The sequence below is a fragment of the Phyllobates terribilis genome, unplaced genomic scaffold (genome assembly GCF_046119375.1).
Source record: "Phyllobates terribilis strain yellow unplaced genomic scaffold, ASM4611937v1 Scaffold_734__1_contigs__length_741531, whole genome shotgun sequence".
NCBI lineage: Eukaryota > Metazoa > Chordata > Amphibia > Anura > Dendrobatidae > Phyllobates > Phyllobates terribilis.
This window is the reverse complement of record NW_027363494.1, coordinates 343809-362306: the sequence shown is the minus strand read 5'-3', so window position 1 is coordinate 362306 and position 18498 is coordinate 343809. Positions and strand designations below refer to the sequence as shown.

Here is an 18498-nt window from a genome sequence, read left to right as displayed (position 1 = left end):
AAGTCAGTGTTCCAGCAGAGGGAGACAACGTTTCAGAAAAGGCATTGTAGCAAACCAAAAAAGAAATTTTAAGCGCAGCAGAGTAACCAGCTCAAATACCTGTTAGCTCAGGTGAGTTTAAAAGGCTGCTGTTGATAACAAGGGCATTTGCTAAATAGATGGTGTGTGTGCAACAATATACTGAAAGGTCAATTATATTGTGCAGCTTATCTCACCACCTGTAGTTATTTAGGTGAAAGCTCCAAAATTCTTGCCTAATATGTCTGTTTATCCAAAAGGAAGTATAGAGGGAGAGCTAGATAGATAGCATTGCATTACATTACATTACATGGCAATGCAATGCACAGTTGCTGAAGTTGAACCAAAATGAGCTTGTCATCTGGCTTCTGCAACTTTTAACATGAAAAATCCAATGAGAAGAAAATCAAAGCCAAAGAGTCCATCCCAAAATCCGACAAACAAGCAAAATGAACAAAAAGCATTGAATTCAATTCTTTCTGATTTTAGAAACTGCATTAAAGAAGGGGTGCACCGGTCCTGGAGATACTGCAATACCAGGTCAATGCGTGGAGTGGACAGAGCAAGCTCTTTTTCCATCTCCCTGTTCTAAAAATCCATTTAATATATGGTCCCCAGATAGGGGACGTATCAGATATTAAACTGATAAGAACAGATACTACACTTGATCTTAGCCAAAAGGCCGAGAAGCGATAACCAGAATTGGTTTCCGACTACGGTGCCACCCAAGGATTCTGAAAAGTCCATTTGTGGAGATGGCCACCTGGACTCCCGTTAAGAAGACATGCTGTCAACCTCTAGATCCCTCACATGCCTGCAATTTTCGGCTTGCTGCTGCTGCAATCCACGCGTTTTAGATCTGCATAACTCCACCTCTTTTAGCACAGTACCCTCAACCCCCGGCTGTTCCCACCCGCCTCAACACCGTTGGAAGGGAGGAGAACCAATTAAGGCGGGGGGGGGGGTGGAACGAGCAGCTGTCTACCCTTAGCAGGAGGGTTGCTGATTAATTACCTCTCCTGCTGCTGCTGCTGGCTGTCCAGCAGCAGACTGAAGGTGGCTGCTGCTGTGCGCAGGTATATAAAGGCTCAGAGCCTATTATGACACGCGCAGCCAGCGTTCCATTGCCACATTCCGTCTACTGCAGGCGGGATACCTGGATGGCTGAATGTCACTGAGAAGCTCACAGAGACCGCCATAAGCAACAGTTTAAAAGAATGCCACAGACTAATCAACCAAACTTTTTGGGTTGGTTTCTCTTTTATAGTCTGCAGGCATTAAATGAAAGAAGTCAGTGTTCCAGCAGAGGGAGACAACGTTTCAGAAAAGGCATTGTAGCAAACCAAAAAAGAAATTTTAAGCGCAGCAGAGTAACCAGCTCACATACCTGTTAGCTCAGGTGAGTTTAAAAGGCTGCTGTTGATAACAAGGGCATTTGCTAAATAGATGGTGTGTGTGCAACAATATACTGAAAGGTCAATTATATTGTGCAGCTTATTTCACCATCTGTAGTTATTTAGGTGAAAGCTCCAAAATGCTTGCCTAATATGTCTGTTTATCCAAAAGGAAGTATAGAGGGAGAGCTAGATAGATAGCATTGCATTACATTACATTACATGGCAATGCAATGCACAGTTGCTGAAGTTGAACCAAAATGAGCTTGTCATCTGGCTTCTGCAACTTTTAACAGGAAAAATCCAATGAGGAGAAGAAAAGCAAAGCCAAAGAGTCCATCCCAAAATCCGACAAACAAGCAAAATGAACAAAAAGCATTGAATTCAATTCTTTCTGATTTTAGAAACTGCATTAAAGAAGGGGTGCACCGGTCCTGGAGATACTGCAATACCAGGTCAATGCGTGGAGTGGACAGAGCAAGCTCTTTTTCCATCTCCCTGTTCTAAAAATCCATTTAATATATGGTCCCCAGATAGGGGACGTATCAGATATTAAACTGATAAGAACAGATACTACACTTGATCTTAGCCAAAAGGCCGAGAAGCGATAACCAGAATTGGTTTCCGACTACGGTGCCACCCAAGGATTCTGAAAAGTCCATTTGTGGAGATGGCCACCTGGACTCCCGTTAAGAAGACATGCTGTCAACCTCTAGATCCCTCACATGCCTGCACTTTTCGGCTTGCTGCTGCTGCAATCCACGCGTTTTAGATCTGCATAACTCCACCTCTTTTAGCACAGTACCCTCAACCCCCGGCTGTTCCCACCCGCCTCAACACCGTTGGAAGGGAGGAGAACCAATTAAGGCGGGGGGGGGGGGTGGAACGAGCAGCTGTCTACCCTTAGCAGGAGGGTTGCTGATTAATTACCTCTCCTGCTGCTGCTGCTGCTGGCTGTCCAGCAGCAGACTGAAGGTGGCTGCTGCTGTGCGCAGGTATATAAAGGCTCAGAGCCTATTATGACACGCGCAGCCAGCGTTCCATTGCCACATTCCGTCTACTGCAGGCGGGATACCTGGATGGCTGAATGTCACTGAGAAGCTCACAGAGACCGCCATAAGCAACAGTTTAAAAGAATGCCACAGACTAATCAACCAAACTTTTTGGGTTGGTTTCTCTTTTATAGTCTGCAGGCATTAAATGAAAGAAGTCAGTGTTCCAGCAGAGGGAGACAACGTTTCAGAAAAGGCATTGTAGCAAACCAAAAAAGAAATTTTAAGCGCAGCAGAGTAACCAGCTCACATACCTGTTAGCTCAGGTGAGTTTAAAAGGCTGCTGTTGATAACAAGGGCATTTGCTAAATAGATGGTGTGTGTGCAACAATATACTGAAAGGTCAATTATATTGTGCAGCTTATCTCACCACCTGTAGTTATTTAGGTGAAAGCTCCAAAATGCTTGCCTAATATGTCTGTTTATCCAAAAGGAAGTATAGAGGGAGAGCTAGATAGATAGCATTGCATTACATTACATTACATGGCAATGCAATGCACAGTTGCTGAAGTTGAACCAAAATGAGCTTGTCATCTGGCTTCTGCAACTTTTAACATGAAAAATCCAATGAGGAGAAGAAAAGCAAAGCCAAAGAGTCCATCCCAAAATCCGACAAACAAGCAAAATGAACAAAAAGCATTGAATTCAATTCTTTCTGATTTTAGAAACTGCATTAAAGAAGGGGTGCACCGGTCCTGGAGATACTGCAATACCAGGTCAATGCGTGGAGTGGACAGAGCAAGCTCTTTTTCCATCTCCCTGTTCTAAAAATCCATTTAATATATGGTCCCCAGATAGGGGACGTATCAGATATTAAACTGATAAGAACAGATACTACACTTGATCTTAGCCAAAAGGCCGAGAAGCGATAACCAGAATTGGTTTCTGACTACGGTGCCACCCAAGGATTCTGAAAAGTCCATTTGTGGAGATGGCCACCTGGACTCCCGTTAAGAAGACATGCTGTCAACCTCTAGATCCCTCACATGCCTGCACTTTTCAGCTTGCTGCTGCTGCAATCCACGCGTTTTAGATCTGCATAACTCCACCTATTTTAGCACAGTACCCTCAACCCCCGGCTGTTCCCACCCGCTTCAACACCGTTGGAAGGGAGGAGAACCAATTAAGGCGGGGGGGGGGTGGAACGAGCAGCTGTCTACTCTTAGCAGGAGGGTTGCTGATTAATTACCTCTCCTGCTGCTGCTGCTGCTGGCTGTCCAGCAGCAGACTGAAGGTGGCTGCTGCTGTGCGCAGGTATATAAAGGCTCAGAGCCTATTATGACACGCGCAGCCAGCGTTCCATTGCCACATTCCGTCTACTGCAGGCGGGATACCTGGATGGCTGAATGTCACTGAGAAGCTCACAGAGACCGCCATAAGCAACAGTTTAAAAGAATGCCACAGACTAATCAACCAAACTTTTTGGGTTGGTTTCTCTTTTATAGTCTGCAGGCATTAAATGAAAGAAGTCAGTGTTCCAGCAGAGGGAGACAACGTTTCAGAAAAGGCATTGTAGCAAACCAAAAAAGAAATTTTAAGCGCAGCAGAGTAACCAGCTCACATACCTGTTAGCTCAGGTGAGTTTAAAAGGCTGCTGTTGATAACAAGGGCATTTGCTAAATAGATGGTGTGTGTGCAACAATATACTGAAAGGTCAATTATATTGTGCAGCTTATCTCACCACCTGTAGTTATTTAGGTGAAAGCTCCAAAATGCTTGCCTAATATGTCTGTTTATCCAAAAGGAAGTATAGAGGGAGAGCTAGATAGATAGCATTGCATTACATTACATTACATGGCAATGCAATGCACAGTTGCTGAAGTTGAACCAAAATGAGCTTGTCATCTGGCTTCTGCAACTTTTAACATGAAAAATCCAATGAGGAGAAGAAAAGCAAAGCCAAAGAGTCCATCCCAAAATCCGACAAACAAGCAAAATGAACAAAAAGCATTGAATTCAATTCTTTCTGATTTTAGAAACTGCATTAAAGAAGGGGTGCACCGGTCCTGGAGATACTGCAATACCAGGTCAATGCGTGGAGTGGACAGAGCAAGCTCTTTTTCCATCTCCCTGTTCTAAAAATCCATTTAATATATGGTCCCCAGATAGGGGACGTATCAGATATTAAACTGATAAGAACAGATACTACACTTGATCTTAGCCAAAAGGCCGAGAAGCGATAACCAGAATTGGTTTCCGACTACGGTGCCACCCAAGGATTCTGAAAAGTCCATTTGTGGAGATGGCCACCTGGACTCCCGTTAAGAAGACATGCTGTCAACCTCTAGATCCCTCACATGCCTGCACTTTTCGGCTTGCTGCTGCTGCAATCCACGCGTTTTAGATCTGCATAACTCCACCTCTTTTAGCACAGTACCCTCAACCCCCGGCTGTTCCCACCCGCCTCAACACCGTTGGAAGGGAGGAGAACCAATTAAGGCGGGGGGGGGGTGGAACGAGCAGCTGTCTACCCTTAGCAGGAGGGTTGCTGATTAATTACCTCTCCTGCTGCTGCTGCTGGCTGTCCAGCAGCAGACTGAAGGTGGCTGCTGCTGTGCGCAGGTATATAAAGGCTCAGAGCCTATTATGACACGCGCAGCCAGCGTTCCATTGCCACATTCCGTTTACTGCAGGCGGGATACCTGGATGGCTGAATGTCACTGAGAAGCTCACAGAGACCGCCATAAGCAACAGTTTAAAAGAATGCCACAGACTAATCAACCAAACTTTTTGGGTTGGTTTCTCTTTTATAGTCTGCAGGCATTAAATGAAAGAAGTCAGTGTTCCAGCAGAGGGAGACAACGTTTCAGAAAAGGCATTGTAGCAAACCAAAAAAGAAATTTTAAGCGCAGCAGAGTAACCAGCTCACATACCTGTTAGCTCAGGTGAGTTTAAAAGGCTGCTGTTGATAACAAGGGCATTTGCTAAATAGATGGTGTGTGTGCAACAATATACTGAAAGGTCAATTATATTGTGCAGCTTATCTCACCACCTGTAGTTATTTAGGTGAAAGCTCCAAAATGCTTGCCTAATATGTCTGTTTATCCAAAAGGAAGTATAGAGGGAGAGCTAGATAGATAGCATTGCATTACATTACATTACATGGCAATGCAATGCACAGTTGCTGAAGTTGAACCAAAATGAGCTTGTCATCTGGCTTCTGCAACTTTTAACATGAAAAATCCAATGAGGAGAAGAAAAGCAAAGCCAAAGAGTCCATCCCAAAATCCGACAAACAAGCAAAATGAACAAAAAGCATTGAATTCAATTCTTTCTGATTTTAGAAACTGCATTAAAGAAGGGGTGCACCGGTCCTGGAGATACTGCAATACCAGGTCAATGCGTGGAGTGGACAGAGCAAGCTCTTTTTCCATCTCCCTGTTCTAAAAATCCATTTAATATATGGTCCCCAGATAGGGGACGTATCAGATATTAAACTGATAAGAACAGATACTACACTTGATCTTAGCCAAAAGGCCGAGAAGCGATAACCAGAATTGGTTTCCGACTACGGTGCCACCCAAGGATTCTGAAAAGTCCATTTGTGGAGATGGCCACCTGGACTCCCGTTAAGAAGACATGCTGTCAACCTCTAGATCCCTCACATGCCTGCACTTTTCGGCTTGCTGCTGCTGCAATCCACGCGTTTTAGATCTGCATAACTCCACCTCTTTTAGCACAGTACCCTCAACCCCCGGCTGTTCCCACCCGCCTCAACACCGTTGGAAGGGAGGAGAACCAATTAAGGCGGGGGGGGGGTGGAACGAGCAGCTGTCTACCCTTAGCAGGAGGGTTGCTGATTAATTACCTCTCCTGCTGCTGCTGCTGCTGGCTGTCCAGCAGCAGACTGAAGGTGGCTGCTGCTGTGCGCAGGTATATAAAGGCTCAGAGCCTATTATGACACGCGCAGCCAGCGTTCCATTGCCACATTCCGTCTACTGCAGGCGGGATACCTGGATGGCTGAATGTCACTGAGAAGCTCACAGAGACCGCCATAAGCAACAGTTTAAAAGAATGCCACAGACTAATCAACCAAACTTTTTGGGTTGGTTTCTCTTTTATAGTCTGCAGGCATTAAATGAAAGAAGTCAGTGTTCCAGCAGAGGGAGACAACGTTTCAGAAAAGGCATTATAGCAAACCAAAAAAGAAATTTTAAGTGCAGCAGAGTAACCAGCTCACATACCTGTTAGCTCAGGTGAGTTTAAAAGGCTGCTGTTGATAACAAGGGCATTTGCTAAATAGATGGTGTGTGTGCAACAATATACTGAAAGGTCAATTATATTGTGCAGCTTATCTCACCACCTGTAGTTATTTAGGTGAAAGCTCCAAAATGCTTGCCTAATATGTCTGTTTATCCAAAAGGAAGTATAGAGGGAGAGCTAGATAGATAGCATTGCATTACATTACATTACATGGCAATGCAATGCACAGTTGCTGAAGTTGAACCAAAATGAGCTTGTCATCTGGCTTCTGCAACTTTTAACATGAAAAATCCAATGAGGAGAAGAAAAGCAAAGCCAAAGAGTCCATCCCAAAATCCGACAAACAAGCAAAATGAACAAAAAGCATTGAATTCAATTATTTCTGATTTTAGAAACTGCATTAAAGAAGGGGTGCACCGGTCCTGGAGATACTGCAATACCAGGTCAATGCGTGGAGTGGACAGAGCAAGCTCTTTTTCCATCTCCCTGTTCTAAAAATCCATTTAATATATGGTCCCCAGATAGGGGACGTATCAGATATTAAACTGATAAGAACAGATACTACACTTGATCTTAGCCAAAAGGCCGAGAAGCGATAACCAGAATTGGTTTCCGACTACGGTGCCACCCAAGGATTCTGAAAAGTCCATTTGTGGAGATGGCCACCTGGACTCTCGTTAAGAAGACATGCTGTCAACCTCTAGATCCCTCACATGCCTGCACTTTTCGGCTTGCTGCTGCTGCAATCCACGCGTTTTAGATCTGCATAACTCCACCTCTTTTAGCACAGTACCCTCAACCCCCGGCTGTTCCCACCCGCCTCAACACCGTTGGAAGGGAGGAGAACCAATTAAGGCGGGGGTGGGGGGGTTGTGGAACGAGCAGCTGTCTACCCTTAGCAGGAGGGTTGCTGATTAATTACCTCTCCTGCTGGTGCTGCTGCTGGCTGTCCAGCAGCAGACTGAAGGTGGCTGCTGCTGTGCGCAGGTATATAAAGGCTCAGAGCCTATTATGACACGCGCAGCCAGCGTTCCATTGCCACATTCCGTCTACTGCAGGCGGGATACCTGGATGGCTGAATGTCACTGAGAAGCTCACAGAGACCGCCATAAGCAACAGTTTAAAAGAATGCCACAGACTAATCAACCAAACTTTTTGGGTTGGTTTCTCTTTTATAGTCTGCAGGCATTAAATGAAAGAAGTCAGTGTTCCAGCAGAGGGAGACAACGTTTCAGAAAAGGCATTGTAGCAAACCAAAAAAGAAATTTTAAGCGCAGCAGAGTAACCAGCTCACATACCTGTTAGCTCAGGTGAGTTTAAAAGGCTGCTGTTGATAACAAGGGCATTTGCTAAATAGATGGTGTGTGTGCAACAATATACTGAAAGGTCAATTATATTGTGCAGCTTATCTCACCACCTGTAGTTATTTAGGTGAAAGCTCCAAAATGCTTGCCTAATATGTCTGTTTATCCAAAAGGAAGTATAGAGGGAGAGCTAGATAGATAGCATTGCATTACATTACATTACATGGCAATGCAATGCACAGTTGCTGAAGTTGAACCAAAATGAGCTTGTCATCTGGCTTCTGCAACTTTTAACATGAAAAATCCAATGAGGAGAAGAAAAGCAAAGCCAAAGAGTCCATCCCAAAATCCGACAAACAAGCAAAATGAACAAAAAGCATTGAATTCAATTCTTTCTGATTTTAGAAACTGCATTAAAGAAGGGGTGCACCGGTCCTGGAGATACTGCAATACCAGGTCAATGCGTGGAGTGGACAGAGCAAGCTCTTTTTCCATCTCCCTGTTCTAAAAATCCATTTAATATATGGTCCCCAGATAGGGGACGTATCAGATATTAAACTGATAAGAACAGATACTACACTTGATCTTAGCCAAAAGGCCGAGAAGCGATAACCAGAATTGGTTTCCGACTACGGTGCCACCCAAGGATTCTGAAAAGTCCATTTGTGGAGATGGCCACCTGGACTCCCGTTAAGAAGACATGCTGTCAACCTCTAGATCCCTCACATGCCTGCACTTTTCGGCTTGCTGCTGCTGCAATCCACGCGTTTTAGATCTGCATAACTCCACCTCTTTTAGCACAGTACCCTCAACCCCCGGCTGTTCCCACCCGCCTCAACACCGTTGGAAGGGAGGAGAACCAATTAAGGCGGGGGGGGTGGAACGAGCAGCTGTCTACCCTTAGCAGGAGGGTTGCTGATTAATTACCTCTCCTGCTGCTGCTGCTGCTGGCTGTCCAGCAGCAGACTGAAGGTGGCTGCTGCTGTGCGCAGGTATATAAAGGCTCAGAGCCTATTATGACACGCGCAGCCAGCGTTCCATTGCCACATTCCGTCTACTGCAGGCGGGATACCTGGATGGCTGAATGTCACTGAGAAGCTCACAGAGACCGCCATAAGCAACAGTTTAAAAGAATGCCACAGACTAATCAACCAAACTTTTTGGGTTGGTTTCTCTTTTATAGTCTGCAGGCATTAAATGAAAGAAGTCAGTGTTCCAGCAGAGGGAGACAACGTTTCAGAAAAGGCATTGTAGCAAACCAAAAAAGAAATTTTAAGCGCAGCAGAGTAACCAGCTCACATACCTGTTAGCTCAGGTGAGTTTAAAAGGCTGCTGTTGATAACAAGGGCATTTGCTAAATAGATGGTGTGTGTGCAACAATATACTGAAAGGTCAATTATATTGTGCAGCTTATCTCACCACCTGTAGTTATTTAGGTGAAAGCTCCAAAATGCTTGCCTAATATGTCTGTTTATCCAAAAGGAAGTATAGAGGGAGAGCTAGATAGATAGCATTGCATTACATTACATTACATGGCAATGCAATGCACAGTTGCTGAAGTTGAACCAAAATGAGCTTGTCATCTGGCTTCTGCAACTTTTAACATGAAAAATCCAATGAGGAGAAGAAAAGCAAAGCCAAAGAGTCCATCCCAAAATCCGACAAACAAGCAAAATGAACAAAAAGCATTGAATTCAATTCTTTCTGATTTTAGAAACTGCATTAAAGAAGGGATGCACCGGTCCTGGAGATACTGCAATACCAGGTCAATGCGTGGAGTGGACAGAGCAAGCTCTTTTTCCATCTCCCTGTTCTAAAAATCCATTTAATATATGGTCCCCAGATAGGGGACGTATCAGATATTAAACTGATAAGAACAGATACTACACTTGATCTTAGCCAAAAGGCCGAGAAGCGATAACCAGAATTGGTTTCCGACTACGGTGCCACCCAAGGATTCTGAAAAGTCCATTTGTGGAGATGGCCACCTGGACTCCCGTTAAGAAGACATGCTGTCAACCTCTAGATCCCTCACATGCCTGCACTTTTCGGCTTGCTGCTGCTGCAATCCACGCGTTTTAGATCTGCATAACTCCACCTCTTTTAGCACAGTACCCTCAACCCCCGGCTGTTCCCACCCGCCTCAACACCGTTGGAAGGGAGGAGAACCAATTAAGGCGGGGGGGGGGGGGGTGGAACGAGCAGCTGTCTACCCTTAGCAGGAGGGTTGCTGATTAATTACCTCTCCTGCTGCTGCTGCTGCTGGCTGTCCAGCAGCAGACTGAAGGTGGCTGCTGCTGTGCGCAGGTATATAAAGGCTCAGAGCCTATTATGACACGCGCAGCCAGCGTTCCATTGCCACATTCCGTCTACTGCAGGCGGGATACCTGGATGGCTGAATGTCACTGAGAAGCTCACAGAGACCGCCATAAGTAACAGTTTAAAAGAATGCCACAGACTAATCAACCAAACTTTTTGGGTTGGTTTCTCTTTTATAGTCTGCAGGCATTAAATGAAAGAAGTCAGTGTTCCAGCAGAGGGAGACAACGTTTCAGAAAAGGCATTGTAGCAAACCAAAAAAGAAATTTTAAGCGCAGCAGAGTAACCAGCTCACATACCTGTTAGCTCAGGTGAGTTTAAAAGGCTGCTGTTGATAACAAGGGCATTTGCTAAATAGATGGTGTGTGTGCAACAATATACTGAAAGGTCAATTATATTGTGCAGCTTATCTCACCACCTGTAGTTATTTAGGTGAAAGCTCCAAAATGCTTGCCTAATATGTCTGTTTATCCAAAAGGAAGTATAGAGGGAGAGCTAGATAGATAGCATTGCATTACATTACATTACATGGCAATGCAATGCACAGTTGCTGAAGTTGAACCAAAATGAGCTTGTCATCTGGCTTCTGCAACTTTTAACATGAAAAATCCAATGAGGAGAAGAAAAGCAAAGCCAAAGAGTCCATCCCAAAATCCGACAAACAAGCAAAATGAACAAAAAGCATTGAATTCAATTCTTTCTGATTTTAGAAACTGCATTAAAGAAGGGGTGCACCGGTCCTGGAGATACTGCAATACCAGGTCAATGCGTGGAGTGGACAGAGCAAGCTCTTTTTCCATCTCCCTGTTCTAAAAATCCATTTAATATATGGTCCCCAGATAGGGGACGTATCAGATATTAAACTGATAAGAACAGATACTACACTTGATCTTAGCCAAAAGGCCGAGAAGCGATAACCAGAATTGGTTTCCGACTACGGTGCCACCCAAGGATTCTGAAAAGTCCATTTGTGGAGATGGCCACCTGGACTCCCGTTAAGAAGACATGCTGTCAACCTCTAGATCCCTCACATGCCTGCACTTTTCGGCTTGCTGCTGCTGCAATCCACGCGTTTTAGATCTGCATAACTCCACCTCTTTTAGCACAGTACCCTCAACCCCCGGCTGTTCCCACCCGCCTCAACACCATTGGAAGGGAGGAGAACCAATTAAGGCGGGGGGGGGGGTGGAACGAGCAGCTGTCTACCCTTAGCAGGAGGGTTGCTGATTAATTACCTCTCCTGCTGCTGCTGCTGCTGGCTGTCCAGCAGCAGACTGAAGGTGGCTGCTGCTGTGCGCAGGTATATAAAGGCTCAGAGCCTATTATGACACGCGCAGCCAGCGTTCCATTGCCACATTCCGTCTACTGCAGGCGGGATACCTGGATGGCTGAATGTCACTGAGAAGCTCACAGAGACCGCCATAAGCAACAGTTTAAAAGAATGCCACAGACTAATCAACCAAACTTTTTGGGTTGGTTTCTCTTTTATAGTCTGCAGGCATTAAATGAAAGAAGTCAGTGTTCCAGCAGAGGGAGACAACGTTTCAGAAAAGGCATTGTAGCAAACCAAAAAAGAAATTTTAAGCGCAGCAGAGTAACCAGCTCACATACCTGTTAGCTCAGGTGAGTTTAAAAGGCTGCTGTTGATAACAAGGGCATTTGCTAAATAGATGGTGTGTGTGCAACAATATACTGAAAGGTCAATTATATTGTGCAGCTTATCTCACCACCTGTAGTTATTTAGGTGAAAGCTCCAAAATGCTTGCCTAATATGTCTGTTTATCCAAAAGGAAGTATAGAGGGAGAGCTAGATAGATAGCATTGCATTACATTACATTACATGGCAATGCAATGCACAGTTGCTGAAGTTGAACCAAAATGAGCTTGTCATCTGGCTTCTGCAACTTTTAACATGAAAAATCCAATGAGGAGAAGAAAAGCAAAGCCAAAGAGTCCATCCCAAAATCCGACAAACAAGCAAAATGAACAAAAAGCATTGAATCCAATTCTTTCTGATTTTAGAAACTGCATTAAAGAAGGGGTGCACCGGTCCTGGAGATACTGCAATACCAGGTCAATGCGTGGAGTGGACAGAGCAAGCTCTTTTTCCATCTCCCTGTTCTAAAAATCCATTTAATATATGGTCCCCAGATAGGGGACGTATCAGATATTAAACTGATAAGAACAGATACTACACTTGATCTTAGCCAAAAGGCCGAGAAGCGATAACCAGAATTGGTTTCCGACTACGGTGCCACCCAAGGATTCTGAAAAGTCCATTTGTGGAGATGGCCACCTGGACTCCCGTTAAGAAGACATGCTGTCAACCTCTAGATCCCTCACATGCCTGCACTTTTCGGCTTGCTGCTGCTGCAATCCACGCGTTTTAGATCTGCATAACTCCACCTCTTTTAGCACAGTACCCTCAACCCCCGGCTGTTCCCACCCGCCTCAACACCGTTGGAAGGGAGGAGAACCAATTAAGGCGGGGGGGGGGGGTGGAACGAGCAGCTGTCTACCCTTAGCAGGAGGGTTGCTGATTAATTACCTCTCCTGCTGCTGCTGCTGCTGGCTGTCCAGCAGCAGACTGAAGGTGGCTGCTGCTGTGCGCAGGTATATAAAGGCTCAGAGCCTATTATGACACGCGCAGCCAGCGTTCCATTGCCACATTCCGTCTACTGCAGGCGGGATACCTGGATGGCTGAATGTCACTGAGAAGCTCACAGAGACCGCCATAAGCAACAGTTTAAAAGAATGCCACAGACTAATCAACCAAACTTTTTGGGTTGGTTTCTCTTTTATAGTCTGCAGGCATTAAATGAAAGAAGTCAGTGTTCCAGCAGAGGGAGACAACGTTTCAGAAAAGGCATTGTAGCAAACCAAAAAAGAAATTTTAAGCGCAGCAGAGTAACCAGCTCACATACCTGTTAGCTCAGGTGAGTTTAAAAGGCTGCTGTTGATAACAAGGGCATTTGCTAAATAGATGGTGTGTGTGCAACAATATACTGAAAGGTCAATTATATTGTGCAGCTTATCTCACCACCTGTAGTTATTTAGGTGAAAGCTCCAAAATGCTTGCCTAATATGTCTGTTTATCCAAAAGGAAGTATAGAGGGAGAGCTAGATAGATAGCATTGCATTACATTACATTACATGGCAATGCAATGCACAGTTGCTGAAGTTGAACCAAAATGAGCTTGTCATCTGGCTTCTGCAACTTTTAACATGAAAAATCCAATGAGGAGAAGAAAAGCAAAGCCAAAGAGTCCATCCCAAAATCCGACAAACAAGCAAAATGAACAAAAAGCATTGAATTCAATTCTTTCTGATTTTAGAAACTGCATTAAAGAAGGGGTGCACCGGTCCTGGAGATACTGCAATACCAGGTCAATGCGTGGAGTGGACAGAGCAAGCTCTTTTTCCATCTCCCTGTTCTAAAAATCCATTTAATATATGGTCCCCAGATAGGGGACGTATCAGATATTAAACTGATAAGAACAGATACTACACTTGATCTTAGCCAAAAGGCCCAGAAGCGATAACCAGAATTGGTTTCCGACTACGGTGCCACCCAAGGATTCTGAAAAGTCCATTTGTGGAGATGGCCACCTGGACTCCCGTTAAGAAGACATGCTGTCAACCTCTAGATCCCTCACATGCCTGCACTTTTCGGCTTGCTGCTGCTGCAATCCACGCGTTTTAGATCTGCATAACTCCACCTCTTTTAGCACAGTACCCTCAACCCCCGGCTGTTCCCACCCGCCTCAACACCGTTGGAAGGGAGGAGAACCAATTAAGGCGGGGGGGGGTGGAACGAGCAGCTGTCTACCCTTAGCAGGAGGGTTGCTGATTAATTACCTCTCCTGCTGCTGCTGCTGCTGGCTGTCCAGCAGCAGACTGAAGGTGGCTGCTGCTGTGCGCAGGTATATAAAGGCTCAGAGCCTATTATGACACGCGCAGCCAGCGTTCCATTGCCACATTCCGTCTACTGCAGGCGGGATACCTGGATGGCTGAATGTCACTGAGAAGCTCACAGAGACCGCCATAAGCAACAGTTTAAAAGAATGCCACAGACTAATCAACCAAACTTTTTGGGTTGGTTTCTCTTTTATAGTCTGCAGGCATTAAATGAAAGAAGTCAGTGTTCCAGCAGAGGGAGACAACGTTTCAGAAAAGGCATTGTAGCAAACCAAAAAAGAAATTTTAAGCGCAGCAGAGTAACCAGCTCACATACCTGTTAGCTCAGGTGAGTTTAAAAGGCTGCTGTTGATAACAAGGGCATTTGCTAAATAGATGGTGTGTGTGCAACAATATACTGAAAGGTCAATTATATTGTGCAGCTTATCTCACCACCTGTAGTTATTTAGGTGAAAGCTCCAAAATGCTTGCCTAATATGTCTGTTTATCCAAAAGGAAGTATAGAGGGAGAGCTAGATAGATAGCATTGCATTACATTACATTACATGGCAATGCAATGCACAGTTGCTGAAGTTGAACCAAAATGACCTTGTCATCTGGCTTCTGCAACTTTTAACATGAAAAATCCAATGAGGAGAAGAAAAGCAAAGCCAAAGAGTCCATCCCAAAATCCGACAAACAAGCAAAATGAACAAAAAGCATTGAATTCAATTCTTTCTGATTTTAGAAACTGCATTAAAGAAGGGGTGCACCGGTCCTGGAGATACTGCAATACCAGGTCAATGCGTGGAGTGGACAGAGCAAGCTCTTTTTCCATCTCCCTGTTCTAAAAATCCATTTAATATATGGTCCCCAGATAGGGGACGTATCAGATATTAAACTGATAAGAACAGATACTACACTTGATCTTAGCCAAAAGGCCCAGAAGCGATAACCAGAATTGGTTTCCGACTACGGTGCCACCCAAGGATTCTGAAAAGTCCATTTGTGGAGATGGCCACCTGGACTCCCGTTAAGAAGACATGCTGTCAACCTCTAGATCCCTCACATGCCTGCACTTTTCGGCTTGCTGCTGCTGCAATCCACGCGTTTTAGATCTGCATAACTCCACCTCTTTTAGCACAGTACCCTCAACCCCCGGCTGTTCCCACCCGCCTCAACACCGTTGGAAGGGAGGAGAACCAATTAAGGCGGGGGGGGGTGGAACGAGCAGCTGTCTACCCTTAGCAGGAGGGTTGCTGATTAATTACCTCTCCTGCTGCTGCTGCTGCTGGCTGTCCAGCAGCAGACTGAAGGTGGCTGCTGCTGTGCGCAGGTATATAAAGGCTCAGAGCCTATTATGACACGCGCAGCCAGCGTTCCATTGCCACATTCCGTCTACTGCAGGCGGGATACCTGGATGGCTGAATGTCACTGAGAAGCTCACAGAGACCGCCATAAGCAACAGTTTAAAAGAATGCCACAGACTAATCAACCAAACTTTTTGGGTTGGTTTCTCTTTTATAGTCTGCAGGCATTAAATGAAAGAAGTCAGTGTTCCAGCAGAGGGAGACAACGTTTCAGAAAAGGCATTGTAGCAAACCAAAAAAGAAATTTTAAGCGCAGCAGAGTAACCAGCTCACATACCTGTTAGCTCAGGTGAGTTTAAAAGGCTGCTGTTGATAACAAGGGCATTTGCTAAATAGATGGTGTGTGTGCAACAATATACTGAAAGGTCAATTATATTGTGCAGCTTATCTCACCACCTGTAGTTATTTAGGTGAAAGCTCCAAAATGCTTGCCTAATATGTCTGTTTATCCAAAAGGAAGTATAGAGGGAGAGCTAGATAGATAGCATTGCATTACATTACATTACATGGCAATGCAATGCACAGTTGCTGAAGTTGAACCAAAATGAGCTTGTCATCTGGCTTCTGCAACTTTTAACATGAAAAATCCAATGAGGAGAAGAAAAGCAAAGCCAAAGAGTCCATCCCAAAATCCGACAAACAAGCAAAATGAACAAAAAGCATTGAATCCAATTCTTTCTGATTTTAGAAACTGCATTAAAGAAGGGGTGCACCGGTCCTGGAGATACTGCAATACCAGGTCAATGCGTGGAGTGGACAGAGCAAGCTCTTTTTCCATCTCCCTGTTCTAAAAATCCATTTAATATATGGTCCCCAGATAGGGGACGTATCAGATATTAAACTGATAAGAACAGATACTACACTTGATCTTAGCCAAAAGGCCGAGAAGCGATAACCAGAATTGGTTTCCGACTACGGTGCCACCCAAGGATTCTGAAAAGTCCATTTGTGGAGATGGCCACCTGGACTCCCGTTAAGAAGACATGCTGTCAACCTCTAGATCCCTCACATGCCTGCACTTTTCGGCTTGCTGCTGCTGCAATCCACGCGTTTTAGATCTGCATAACTCCACCTCTTTTAGCACAGTACCCTCAACCCCCGGCTGTTCCCACCCGCCTCAACACCGTTGGAAGGGAGGAGAACCAATTAAGGCGGGGGGGGGGGTGGAACGAGCAGCTGTCTACCCTTAGCAGGAGGGTTGCTGATTAATTACCTCTCCTGCTGCTGCTGCTGCTGGCTCTCCAGCAGCAGACTGAAGGTGGCTGCTGCTGTGCGCAGGTATATAAAGGCTCAGAGCCTATTATGACACGCGCAGCCAGCGTTCCATTGCCACATTCCGTCTACTGCAGGCGGGATACCTGGATGGCTGAATGTCACTGAGAAGCTCACAGAGACCGCCATAAGCAACAGTTTAAAAGAATGCCACAGACTAATCAACCAAACTTTTTGGGTTGGTTTCTCTTTTATAGTCTGCAGGCATTAAATGAAAGAAGTCAGTGTTCCAGCAGAGGGAGACAACGTTTCAGAAAAGGCATTGTAGCAAACCAAAAAAGAAATTTTAAGCGCAGCAGAGTAACCAGCTCACATACCTGTTAGCTCAGGTGAGTTTTAAAGGCTGCTGTTGATAACAAGGGCATTTGCTAAATAGATGGTGTGTGTGCAACAATATACTGAAAGGTCAATTATATTGTGCAGCTTATCTCACCACCTGTAGTTATTTAGGTGAAAGCTCCAAAATGCTTGCCTAATATGTCTGTTTATCCAAAAGGAAGTATAGAGGGAGAGCTAGATAGATAGCATTGCATTACATTACATTACATGGCAATGCAATGCACAGTTGCTGAAGTTGAACCAAAATGAGCTTGTCATCTGGCTTCTGCAACTTTTAACATGAAAAATCCAATGAGGAGAAGAAAAGCAAAGCCAAAGAGTCCATCCCAAAATCCGACAAACAAGCAAAATGAACAAAAAGCATTGAATTCAATTCTTTCTGATTTTAGAAACTGCATTAAAGAAGGGGTGCACCGGTCCTGGAGATACTGCAATACCAGGTCAATGCGTGGAGTGGACAGAGCAAGCTCTTTTTCCATCTCCCTGTTCTAAAAATCCATTTAATATATGGTCCCCAGATAGGGGACGTATCAGATATTAAACTGATAAGAACAGATACTACACTTGATCTTAGCCAAAAGGCCGAGAAGCGATAACCAGAATTGGTTTCCGACTACGGTGCCACCCAAGGATTCTGAAAAGTCCATTTGTGGAGATGGCCACCTGGACTCCCGTTAAGAAGACATGCTGTCAACCTCTAGATCCCTCACATGCCTGCACTTTTCGGCTTGCTGCTGCTGCAATCCACGCGTATTAGATCTGCATAACTCCACCTCTTTTAGCACAGTACCCTCAACCCCCGGCTGTTCCCACCCGCCTCAACACCGTTGGAAGGGAGGAGAACCAATTAAGGCGGGGGGGGGGGTGGAACGAGCAGCTGTCTACCCTTAGCAGGAGGGTTGCTGATTAATTACCTCTCCTGCTGCTGCTGCTGCTGGCTGTGCAGCAGCAGACTGAAGGTGGCTGCTGCTGTGCGCAGGTATATAAAGGCTCAGAGCCTATTATGACACGCGCAGCCAGCGTTCCATTGCCACATTCCGTCTACTGCAGGCGGGATACCTGGATGGCTGAATGTCACTGAGAAGCTCACAGAGACCGCCATAAGCAACAGTTTAAAAGAATGCCACAGACTAATCAACCAAACTTTTTGGGTTGGTTTCTCTTTTATAGTCTGCAGGCATTAAATGAAAGAAGTCAGTGTTCCAGCAGAGGGAGACAACGTTTCAGAAAAGGCATTGTAGCAAACCAAAAAAGAAATTTTAAGCGCAGCAGAGTAACCAGCTCACATACCTGTTAGCTCAGGTGAGTTTAAAAGGCTGCTGTTGATAAC

The 18498-nt window shown here is 45.1% G+C and overlaps 14 non-coding genes across 14 annotated transcripts; all 14 read right to left on the bottom strand.

The window, feature by feature from the left end:
- Positions 1 to 521: 521 nt before the first annotated feature.
- Positions 522 to 712, bottom strand: LOC141237600 (U2 spliceosomal RNA). The gene has a single exon (XR_012303129.1). It is a non-coding gene; the product is annotated as a U2 spliceosomal RNA (small nuclear RNA).
- A 1118-nt stretch (positions 713 to 1830) lies between these two features.
- Positions 1831 to 2021, bottom strand: LOC141237598 (U2 spliceosomal RNA). Its single transcript, XR_012303127.1, has one exon. It is a non-coding gene; the product is annotated as a U2 spliceosomal RNA (small nuclear RNA).
- A 1122-nt stretch (positions 2022 to 3143) lies between these two features.
- Positions 3144 to 3334, bottom strand: LOC141237597 (U2 spliceosomal RNA). Its single transcript, XR_012303126.1, has one exon. It is a non-coding gene; the product is annotated as a U2 spliceosomal RNA (small nuclear RNA).
- A 1120-nt stretch (positions 3335 to 4454) lies between these two features.
- LOC141237596 (U2 spliceosomal RNA) lies at positions 4455 to 4645 on the bottom strand. Its single transcript, XR_012303125.1, has one exon. It is a non-coding gene; the product is annotated as a U2 spliceosomal RNA (small nuclear RNA).
- Positions 4646 to 5762: 1117 nt separating this feature from the next.
- Positions 5763 to 5953, bottom strand: LOC141237595 (U2 spliceosomal RNA). The gene has a single exon (XR_012303124.1). It is a non-coding gene; the product is annotated as a U2 spliceosomal RNA (small nuclear RNA).
- Positions 5954 to 7073: 1120 nt separating this feature from the next.
- LOC141237594 (U2 spliceosomal RNA) lies at positions 7074 to 7264 on the bottom strand. Its single transcript, XR_012303123.1, has one exon. It is a non-coding gene; the product is annotated as a U2 spliceosomal RNA (small nuclear RNA).
- A 1126-nt stretch (positions 7265 to 8390) lies between these two features.
- Positions 8391 to 8581, bottom strand: LOC141237593 (U2 spliceosomal RNA). Its single transcript, XR_012303122.1, has one exon. It is a non-coding gene; the product is annotated as a U2 spliceosomal RNA (small nuclear RNA).
- A 1118-nt stretch (positions 8582 to 9699) lies between these two features.
- On the bottom strand, positions 9700 to 9890 carry LOC141237838 (U2 spliceosomal RNA). Its single transcript, XR_012303362.1, has one exon. It is a non-coding gene; the product is annotated as a U2 spliceosomal RNA (small nuclear RNA).
- Positions 9891 to 11014: 1124 nt separating this feature from the next.
- LOC141237592 (U2 spliceosomal RNA) lies at positions 11015 to 11205 on the bottom strand. The gene has a single exon (XR_012303121.1). It is a non-coding gene; the product is annotated as a U2 spliceosomal RNA (small nuclear RNA).
- Positions 11206 to 12326: 1121 nt separating this feature from the next.
- On the bottom strand, positions 12327 to 12517 carry LOC141237591 (U2 spliceosomal RNA). Its single transcript, XR_012303120.1, has one exon. It is a non-coding gene; the product is annotated as a U2 spliceosomal RNA (small nuclear RNA).
- A 1122-nt stretch (positions 12518 to 13639) lies between these two features.
- Positions 13640 to 13830, bottom strand: LOC141237870 (U2 spliceosomal RNA). The gene has a single exon (XR_012303392.1). It is a non-coding gene; the product is annotated as a U2 spliceosomal RNA (small nuclear RNA).
- A 1119-nt stretch (positions 13831 to 14949) lies between these two features.
- On the bottom strand, positions 14950 to 15140 carry LOC141237869 (U2 spliceosomal RNA). Its single transcript, XR_012303391.1, has one exon. It is a non-coding gene; the product is annotated as a U2 spliceosomal RNA (small nuclear RNA).
- Positions 15141 to 16259: 1119 nt separating this feature from the next.
- On the bottom strand, positions 16260 to 16450 carry LOC141237590 (U2 spliceosomal RNA). Its single transcript, XR_012303119.1, has one exon. It is a non-coding gene; the product is annotated as a U2 spliceosomal RNA (small nuclear RNA).
- A 1121-nt stretch (positions 16451 to 17571) lies between these two features.
- LOC141237588 (U2 spliceosomal RNA) lies at positions 17572 to 17762 on the bottom strand. The gene has a single exon (XR_012303118.1). It is a non-coding gene; the product is annotated as a U2 spliceosomal RNA (small nuclear RNA).
- Positions 17763 to 18498: the final 736 nt, after the last annotated feature.